This window comes from Myxocyprinus asiaticus, chromosome 31 (assembly GCF_019703515.2).
Source record: "Myxocyprinus asiaticus isolate MX2 ecotype Aquarium Trade chromosome 31, UBuf_Myxa_2, whole genome shotgun sequence".
In the NCBI taxonomy this organism is placed as follows: Eukaryota; Metazoa; Chordata; class Actinopteri; order Cypriniformes; family Catostomidae; genus Myxocyprinus; species Myxocyprinus asiaticus.
In genome coordinates this window covers 11997792-12008772 of record NC_059374.1, presented here as the reverse complement: position 1 = coordinate 12008772, position 10981 = coordinate 11997792, and the positions used below count along the sequence as shown (strand labels likewise).

At 41.9% G+C, this 10981-nt stretch overlaps 1 pseudogene; it reads left to right on the top strand.

Moving 5' to 3' along the window:
• The first annotated feature begins 938 nt into the window (after positions 1–938).
• On the top strand, positions 939–4511 carry LOC127422109 (uncharacterized; annotated as a pseudogene).
• The last annotated feature ends 6470 nt before the right edge of the window (positions 4512–10981 follow it).

Genomic DNA, 10981 nt, shown 5'->3' with positions numbered 1-10981 from the left:
TATTAACACGATTCGACAATAGATGTCACTGTTGCCCCAAACATGGCAAATGTACAGTTCTATCCTTCTAACTGGTAATCATGACAGAAGAGAGCTCGCAACCCAGCAGACAAAGATTGGCAACCCACTTTTGGGTCACGACCCAGTGGTTGAGAAAACCTGCACTACAAGATTTCCTCTAAAGTCTGCATTAAAATATCAAATATTCTTTTTATCCTCTGACTAAATAGAATAATTTCACTATCTGTCCAATTTTAAGACATTTTTGGACTGCCGAGTAACTGAATTATCTCTGTCTTACATCAAAAGGAAAAGGCTGTATTTGTGAAAATGACTCATGGTTGTGACTCATATGGTCAATGGAAGTTCCAGGGCACTTCTTGAAAAGAGTGGTGGTCATATCTTCCTTTTGCTAAGTTTTGGGAAGCCATCAGGAACTATGTATTCACCCTTTCTATTTATTGAGACCTATATTTTTTGACTGATATGTTTTTTAATAATCCATTGGAAATTAATTATTCCACTTGGCTTTATGTTTAACCAGACTGTCAGACTTTTTTCAGTTCAACTGCACATTACTGAAAACATGCACATATACAATTGTGTTGTCTCCTGTGTTTTTAAAAAAAATTTTTTTAAGATTATTGCCTGTTCAGATTTTAGATAACACACATGTGGTCGGGAGGGGACTAATATGCCTGGCTGTTGGTGTATGTATATATATATGGCTGATTGTAACTCACTCTTACTCAAGGAGAACAGACATACTGGTAAGAATATTTACTATTTACCAATGTTCTCTCAACATGTTGTTGTTTTAATGTATTTTGTGTACATATGTTTAAAAAAATAAAAGAGTATGTATTATTGTGTTGTAAGCAGATTACAGACATTGTGAAGGTCTTCTGTGCAGTTCACAGATTCATGCAGAAGTCGTTATGGATCCCAGGTGAGTTTTACATTTATGTTACCTCTTTCTAAAGCGGGTCAAATTATTTTCTCTTTTTTAATTGCAATTCAACTCAGAAAGTCAGTGGTTAATTGAGCATCAATTGCATATAGAAGCAAATTTATAAATTATATTAAACACATTTGCATTTCAATTAATTACATATAAAATAAAAAGCAAACAAATGGAAATCTTATCAGACTAAATCCTGGAATTATGAGTATGAGGATACTTTATTGTGCCCTAAGGGTTTTTTTTTTTTGGACTACATACACCACAGCCAGAAAACACACAAAACTTTAGCATACACACAATTATTAAATAGCAACAATATCATAGTACAGCAACATTACTAAATAAAAGCAATAAAACCATGAATACAAGTCTCAAGTAGTCTTATTTAAAAGTCTAATTGAGGTAGGTGCAAATGTTCTTCTATGCACACAACAAATGGCCATTAACTATAAAACATTTTTTATCATAAGTAATAAGAAGGAATATAAGATTGTGCATGCTCAGCCTGCTTAATTACAAAGTTTTTTTTCTCTGTGTGGTGGTGCACTTGATGAATTCATTAATAAAGAGTTCAGTCTGCAGTTGTGTCTCCTAAAATCCCTCCGGGTCCAGATCTCCCGCTGGAACCGCCATCCCTAAGTGAGGTCCAGAGAAGTTCCCAGTTACCAATCGCTTTTTTATAATGTCGTTAATTAATAATAGAGCTTTCTGGTTTGGGTCAAGGCTGAGAAAGATTTATTAAATATATTTTTTAAATGCCTATGAAGAAAATTATTGGGGAATATCCGTGGGTGCTCGAGCGCCCAAGTACCCACGAGATCGGCGCCTGTTATTGTATTCACAGTCAGCCACGATTATTTATTTCATGAGTGAAAGTGTCAAACTGCAAAGGATAATTAAGGTGAAGTGAATATTCGGTTGGTCACATGATCTCAACATGGCGGCACTAATGAATGTCCGCCCAACAACATACAGTATGACTTCTGACTTATAAGACTTGTATAATATGAGTCTTGGTCTCATATGAGTGTACATCATTTTTATTTCTGTTAAAAAGTTTAGCAGTTAGCAAAAAATATATATATAATGAACTGTTGTGTGTGTGTGTTTTTTTTTTTTTTTGTTGTTGTTGTTTTTTTTGCGTGATGTTCATGTATGCCCCTCTAAGTGTCAGTAAACATACACATCCATTTTACTAAGAGCACCTCTCCACTGCCATTGTCTGAGGGTGCTCCTTCTTGCTTTATGACCCCATCTAGTGGATAAAATTGCAAATTGCCCAGAATGAAGGCACTGTTTCCACTTTGCAGATTATTCTGACCAAGAACCAGCATTTTAGACAGGATGACACCGACATGTAAAACAAACACATTTTGTTTTGTTTTCATGTGCCATTTAGTGGCAGGTAAATCTGAAATCTGTTTTTCTAAAAAACGACGGGCATGGAAACTCAAATAATGTAGCCCTAGTCTCCACAAACAGCTGTAGAGAAAACTAAAAGTTAGAAAAATTAGTGGAAAATGTGTGTTTCCTTAGTAATTAGAATTTCTGTTGGTCAAAACGTAATACATATTAGAATACATAGAGAACAAAGAAGATTATAAAGTTCTGTTTTTGGACACTACAATGTATTTGCTATGAAAATACCCGATGCAGCCAGTCAATCAGACTAGACCTGCTGAATTCAGCCAGCTCTTCCACATTTTTATATTAAATATACTGTATATCAGGTGGTCAGTAAATGAACTGTTGGCATACCGCAACCTGAGACTACTTGAGCTTTCTCAATAAAAAGCGCAGTAGAATTTGGCCTAAAACATTCTCAATACATACAAAACTGTTGTTTTTTGTACCTATGAAGTACAAAGGTATTTTTGTCACCTTCTATAACACCTACTGAATCACTTATTCTATCTAATTACATTCACTATTATGCAGTTGAAAATAAACTCTTCAACAGTTATTACTTGCTATTGTTATTTGTAGCAATACTTTTTAGATCTATTCTAAGACATATTTGCTTCAATCCACTTTTTACAGAAATCCCAAAACATCACTAACCAATCGCATTCTTATTCACAAGGGACCTCCAAAGCGAGAAAAAGATCTTGATGATAATGGCAAAATCAGAAAATAGACATATGGCATAAGAGACACCAGTAAACAAATCAAAATTGCTCTGCTGGTGGGAGACAACGGCACAGGCAAGACCACTCTCATAAACACCATGCTTAACTACTTACTGGAAATCAAATTTGACAACAACATTTGGTATGAAATCACAGAAGAAGAGGCCAAAGATCAATCAGAATCTCAAACTTCTGAAATCACCATGTATGAGTTCTTTTCAATAAAGAGTCCAGAATCCCTCACCATTATCGATACTCCAGGATGTGGAGACACCAGAGGATTGGATAAAGGTATAGAAGTTGCTGAAAATTTATAAAGTCTTTTTCAGAGCAAAGATGGAGTGAATGAGATTGATGCTGTCTGTTTTGTAATTAAAGCCTCAGATAACCACCTCTCAGACAGACAGCACTATGTATTCAGTTCAGTTCTGTCTCTGTTTGGAAAAGACATAGTGAACAACATTGTCTTTTTAATCACACACTCTGGTGGTTTGCCTGCTCAAAATGTCCTCAGTGGGATCAATAAAATTAAAATCCCTTGCAAAAGAGACAGCAGTGGCCAACCTGTTTATTTCTTATTCAACAACTGTAAAGCTGAAGGCCATCAAACTGAGACACGCTACCTTAATGCTCAAAGAGATGCATGGGACAGCAGCATGGAAAACATGAGGAAACTCTAAGTAAAGAATAGGAAAAGTTTAGAGATGACTTCAGATTTTCTAAGAGAGCGCATTGAACTTGAATCCTCCATCCCCAACTTGCAGATGCAATTTTAAGAGAAGGAGCAAAAAAAGGTGGAAATAATTAAGTTCCAGGATGCAATCAAACAAAACAAGGAAAATATTGACAAGTGCAAAAATTTTCTATAAAAATCCAAATTTGTAAGGAAAAGGTTCCCAATAAGAGTGCATCTTGGAAGAACAGGAAGGTGACCACGTACCGTCTGTGAAGAAAACTGCCATGAATATGACTGCTGGTGGGTTTCTAATCCAAGTAACTGTGAAGTCATGAAAAACGGTTTCTACACTGTGTGCACAAGGAAGTGCCACCACAGCAAACATGTCAAAGAAAACATGAAATATGTGATCACAATGGAATATGAAGATATTAAAATACAGTATGAAAAAGCACAAAATCAGTCAAATATGTATTTGTTTATAATGGAAAGTCTTGACAAAGATCTGAAAGAGATCGAGGAACAAAATGTGAATCTGCTGCGCGATGCCTTCATGGCCATCAAGCATTTGTCTAAGATTGCACTGAAACCAGACTCTGCTTTCACTCTTCATTATCTTGACTTTCTCATTCCCAGAATGAAGGAGGCTGGTAAAGAAAACTGGATCAGAGAGCTGGAGGATCTGGGGGAAGATGCCTTAGCTGGGGAAGCAAATAAAGATGCTGGGGAATTTCTTCACTGATAAATGATTGAATTTAGGAATTTAGGAAATTTGGTTGAAAAAAAGCCATGACAGATAATATACATGAAACAATGAATATGTAGAACAACTAACAATGAAAATTAAATACAGGTGGATACATCCAACCATTATTCACATTAAATAATTTGTCCTTTAACACTAGAATGCATATTATGCAAACTTAACCACATAAAATGCATACTGTGTGTCTAAGACTTTTAGTTGTCATTTTTTTCATTCAAATACTTATTTTTTTCAAGAAAAATTAACTGTAATGATTGTTGTATTAATAATTTACATTTTAAATGGTTGACATATATTTGTGCTCAAAAGTTTGCATACCCTGGCAGAAATTGTGAAATTTTAGTCTTTTATTTAAGGATAGTGATCATATGAAGCCATTTATTATCACATAGTTGTTTGGCTCCTTTTTAAATCATAATGATAACAGAAATCACCCAAATGGCCCTGATCAAAAGTTTACATACCCTTGAATGTTTGGCCTTGTTACAGACACACAAGGCGACACACGCAGGTTTAAATGGCAATTAAAGGTTAATTTCCCACATCTGTGGCTTTTTAAATTGCAATTTGTGTCTGTGTATAAATAGTCAATGAGTTTGTTAGCTCTCATGTGGATGCACTGAGCAGGCTAGATACTGAGCCATGGGGAGCAGAAAAGAACTGTTAAAAGACCTGCGTAACAAGGTAATGGAACTTTAAAAAGATGGAAAAGGATATAAAAAGATATCCAAAGCCTTGAAAATGCCAGTCAGTACTGTTCAATCACTTATTAAGAAGTGGAAAAATCGTGGATCTCTTGATACCAAGCCAAGGTCAGGTAGACCAAGAAAGATTTCAGCCACAACTGCCAGAAGAATTGTTCAGGATACAAAGGAAAACCCACAGGTAACTTCAGGAAAAACACAGGCTGCTCTGGAAAAAGACGGTGTGGTTGTTTCAAGGAGCACAATATGACGATACTTGAACAAAAATGAGCTGCATGGTCGAGTTGCCAGAAAGAAGCCTTCACTGTGCCAGTGCCACAAAAAAGCCTGGTTACAATATGCCGACAACACCTTGACACTCCTCACAGCTTCTGGCACACTGTAATTTGGAGTGATGAGACCAAAATAGAGCTTTATGTTCACAACCATAAGCGCTATGTTTGGAGAGGGGTCAACAAGGCCTATAGCGAAAAGAATACCATCCCCACTGTGAAGCATGGTGGTGGCTCACTGATGTTTTGGGGGTGTGTGAGCTCTAAAGGCATGTGGAATCTTGTGAAAATTGATGGCAAGATGAATGCAGCATGTTATCAGAAAATACTGGCGGACAATTTGCATTCTTCTGCACGAAAGCTGCGCATGGGACGTTCTTGGACATTCCAGCATGACAATGACCCTAAGCACAAGGCCAAGTTGACCCTCCAGTGGTTACAGCAGAAAAAGGTGAAGGTTCTGGAGTTGCCATCACAGTCTTCTGACCTTAATATCATCTAGCCACTCTGGGGTGATCTCAAACATGCGGTTCATGCAAGACGACCAAAGACTTTGCATGACCTGGAGGCATTTTGCCAAGACGAATGGGCAGCTATACAACTTGCAAGAATTTGGGGCCTCATAGACAACTATTACAAAAGACTGCACACTGTCATTGATGCTAAAGGGTGCAATACACAGTATAAAGAACTAAGGGTATGCAGACTTTTGAACAGGGGTCATTTCATTTTTTTCTTTGTTGCCATGTTTTGTTTTATGATTGTGCCATTCTGTTATAACCTACAGTTGAATATGAATCCCATAAGAAATAAAAGAAATGTGTTTTTCCTGCTCACTCATGTTTTCTTTAAAAATGGTACATATATTACCTATTCTCCAAGGGTATGCAAACTTTTGAGCACAACTGTATCATATTTATTCCTGAAGAGTTTCACAGACATTGAAACTGATGGCGGACTTTTGGGTGACAATATATTAAAGGCTGCTTAACAGTAATATGGGCAATTTCCATGTTTGGTGTGACATATGAAATGTTTCAACAACCCCACCAACTCAAACTCATCAATATAAGTACAATGTACTGGGATCAAATGTTTGTTTGATGGTTTGTTTATAAACTTGTAAAATGACACTCTTATGCACTCTATGTTGCTATATTATTCTATGTAGCTATATTTGTTGTTCAAAGGTGAGTGGTACTTAAAAAATAAAAAATAATACTAAATAAAATAAATAAATACTAAATACTAATCTGGGAGCTAATTTCATTGTGTCCTTGCATTCACCTAGGCATCTAATCTTAGGTTGCTTAATGGGGACTGTAATGTCATGCACTTTGGATAAAAACAAGTGCAGAATGAAAACTTGATTTACTCGCATATTAAAAATATGAACATAAACATGGTAATTCACATATATTTAATTACATAACAGATTGAAAAAAATAATAAATGTATAACAAGTGTAATATATAAATGTTTAATGCATTTAATACCATAGTAAACACATATGAGCCATAGAGGACTCACAAATATACTAGGGGTAGTGATGCAGTCTCTCTTGTCATTTAAATAATATTCAACTACTTTTTAAAAGTAAGGGTCATGCATTTTATAGTTAATGAAGTGAAAAGGTAGCACATTTTAAACCTGGATAGTAATGTATTTAATAAATGTAAATGCACGTAAATAAGCATATTGTCTTATCTCTTGTCCTGATTCCTAACTATAGCATCTCAGTTAGTTCTATGGTTTTAAAGACCCAAAATGGAGCATGCTCGTGGAATTTTGCCATGCGAGGCATGGTCACACATACCTTTGCACGGCAAAATTCCAGGTGTGAAATACAATCATCTCAATGGGAATCCGCACGATCGTGAATGGCTGGTGCTTTGTACACAGCTACACTGAAAATTCACAGTGGACAAGGATATAATTTTAGCAGTGACTTTCTTTTTAACTTAAGTCTCACAGAGTATAAAGTGCAGTTTTTATTACTTAAACACTGTTTATAATGTTTATAATGTCTAAGCCAAATATTAAATGAATTTATGTCCAAAAACACAGAAGCAGTGGCCTACAGAATCAGTGATCACAGCAGACACAAGACATTTGTTTTTGTTTTTCTGGTGTTATTGCAAAAAATAAACATCGTAGTCCCATTCCTGAGAAAAAACGTCCTGGTTACTTCCGAAACTCCGTTCCCTGATGGAGTGAACGAGACGTTGTGTCGATGTAGTGACACTAGGGGTCACTCTTGGGAGCCCGAGACACCTCTGGTCTTTGATAAAAGGCCAATGAAAATTGGCGAGTGGTATTTGCATGCCACTCCACCGGACATACAGGTATAAAAGGTGCTGGTATGCAACCACTCATTCAGGTTTTATGCTGAGGAGCCGAGACAAGGTCCGGCCATTCCAGCGGGTAGTTCAGCGTTGTGGCAGGAGGGACACAACGTCTTGTTCCCTCCATCAGGGAACTGAGGTTACGCAAGTAACCAGGACGTTCCCTATCTGTCACACACTCAATGTTGTGTCAATGTAGTGACACTAGGGGTCCCTATACAAAACGCCACAACTGGCTGAACTGTGTTATGTAAACTGGCGGTGTGTGACGGGCAGACCACTGTGTGCCTCGTAGCCAGCACACCAGGTCGACACGTAACCTCCCCCAACATAGTTATGAGTGTTGAATGGCCCTTTGGGGACAAGTCGACTACCCAAAAGAAAGACACAGGCTAACCCAGTCGTGGCCTCTTTTCCCCTTCTTTTTTTCCACTCCCTAAAAAAAAAGGGGGATTATCCAACTGGTCCGCCAGGTCTAGTCGGGGGGTGTCCCTCCCAAGGGGGGGACACCGCGGAGACCACACCTCGTCCAAAGAGAGGGGGGGATATTTAAGTGGAAAAATACGTCACATGGTCTTTCCGACCATGTGGAGAGTCTTCAAGGTAGATCCTACCCAACAGGGGAAGAGTTACTACAAACATGGAGACTGGGGCAGAGGGGCTCTGCCCAAGGAAGATGCAGTTTGCCAACAGGGAAATGAATTAGCGGAAGATATACATCGCATGGGGTTTGCCTTACAAGGAACTGCCACATGCGGAGCACCTACCCCAGAACAGGACTCTTAGTTAGCACGTGTACTGGGCCAGCAGTGAGTCTCTCCGAAAACTCGACTGCCACAGGGCTCGGAGGAAGTCAACCAGGGAACATAGTTTGTGAACACTACTGGGAATTAATGGTGCACACTTCAGCTCAAAAGAGGTGGAAGGCACTGTGTGCAAGCGATACATCCGGCCGGCTATCCCAGGCTTATCCGCTTGTATTGCATGCCACTACCTGGGACGAAAACGGTTCCACCCGGAGGTTGTAGAACCTTGCAAAGGTGTTGGGTGTTGCCCAGCCTGCTGCTCTGCAAATGTCTGTTAGAGAGGCACCCCTGGCCAAGGCCCAGGAGGCCAATACACCCCTGGTAGAATGGGCTCATAGCCCTACCGGGGGCGGCACGTCCTGGACGTGATATGCCATAGTTATGGCATCAATGAGCCAGTGGGCAATCCTCTGCTTGGAGACAGCGCTTCCTTTCCGCTGTGCACCAAAGAAGACAAAGAGCTGCTCAGAGATCCTAAAGCTCTGCGTGCGATCCAAATAGATGCGTAAAGCACGCACCAGACACAGCAATGACAGGGCTGGGTCTGCCTCCTCCTGGGGCAGCACTTGCAGGTTCACCACCTGGTCCCTAAAAGGGGTCGTAGGAACCTTGGGCACATAACCCGGTCGGGGTCTCAGGATCACGTGAGAGTAGCCTGGACCGAACTCCAGGCACGTTTCGCTGACAGAGAACGCTTGCAGGTCTCCTACCCTCTTGATGGAAGTGAGCACAGTCAGGAGGGCAGTCTTCAAGGAGAGTGCCTTAAGCTCAGCTGACTGCAAAGGCTCAAAGGGGGCTCTCTGTAGACCCTGAAGAACTACAGAGAGGTCCCATGAGGGAACGAGGCGCGGTCTGGAGGGATTCAGCCTCCTGGTGCCTCTCAGGAACCTGATGATCAGGTCATGCTTCCCTTCTGCATCGTGGTGTGCTGCTATGCCGGACACTCGCCAGAATGTGTTTTTGCGTCAGCATCTTGAACGGGAGTCTGTGTAAGGCCCGGTTCAGTACTTGCAGGTCCAAGATTGGCCGCAACCCACTGCCTTTTTTCGGTACGATGAAGTAGGGGCTGTAAAACCCCTTCTTCATCTCGGCCAGAGGGACAGGTTCTATCGCGCCCTTCTGTAGGAGGGTAGTGATCTCCATGCGCAAGGTTGCAGCGTTTTGGTCCTTGACCAAGGTGAAGTGGATACTGCTGAACCTGGGCGGGCGCCTGGTGAACTGAATCGCGTAGCCAAGTCGGACGGTCTGGGTCAGCCATCGCGACGAATTGGAAAGCGCAAGCCACACATCCAAGTTCCGCGCAAGGGGGACCAAGGGGACAATGTCATCGGACATACCAGCAGGTGGGGCCTCGCGGCGGGGTGGAGCTTGAGGTGCCACACCACGTCGTGGCCGTGCTGAGTCTAGGGACATTGAAGCACTTACATGGCTCCTTGTGACCACCCCCGGAACAGCCTGGGATGGGGGAGGAAGAGGCCTGTCCTCGTAAACCGTGGAGACTGCCACATCGGGGGTGGGAAGTCCACTGCTGGAGCGCCAATCCTGCAAGGAAAAACCCGTGGACGGTAGTCGTGATGACGACCATGCACACCGGGTATGTGACCCAGGGAAGAAGGAAACCACTCTTTTGCTGAACTGTTGGGTACCGCAGCCACTTGGGCATGCGGCGAATTCAAACAAAAAGGCAACAAAAGATTCTCCACCCGGCCCTCCACCGGGGGATGAAGTGGTCTTCTTACCAGCTCCAGGTGAGTGGGTTTCTTCGTCCCTGGATCGCTGGAACTGCTGGGCAAAGTCCTCGACGGTGTCGCCGAATAGGCCCGCCTGGGAAATGGGGGCAGCAAGGAACCATGTCTTGTCTGCTTCACCCATCTCGACCAGGTTGAGCCAAAGGTGGTGCTCCTGGACTACTAATGTGGCTATCGTCCGCCCGGGAGACCGCACCGTGACCTTCATCACTCGGAGAGTGAGGTCGTTCGCTGAGCGCAGTTCCTGAATCAAATCTGGGGCAGAACTACCCTCGTACAGTTCTTTCAACGCCTTGGCTTGGTGGACCTGCAGGAGAGCCATGGCGTGCAGGGCAGAGGTGGCTTGTCCAGCAGTGCTGTAGGCTTTAGCCATCAGGGACGACGTGAGCCTACAGGGCTTGGACGGGAGCTTAGGGCGTCCGCGCCAGGTGGCGGCGCTCTGCGGGCATAGGTGCACTGCGAGCGCCTTATCCACCGGGGGAATCGCCGTATAGCCCCTGGCCGCCCCGCCATCGAGGGCGGGGGAACTGCGGAATCGGGGCCGGGCAGTAAAAGGTGCCTCCCATGATTT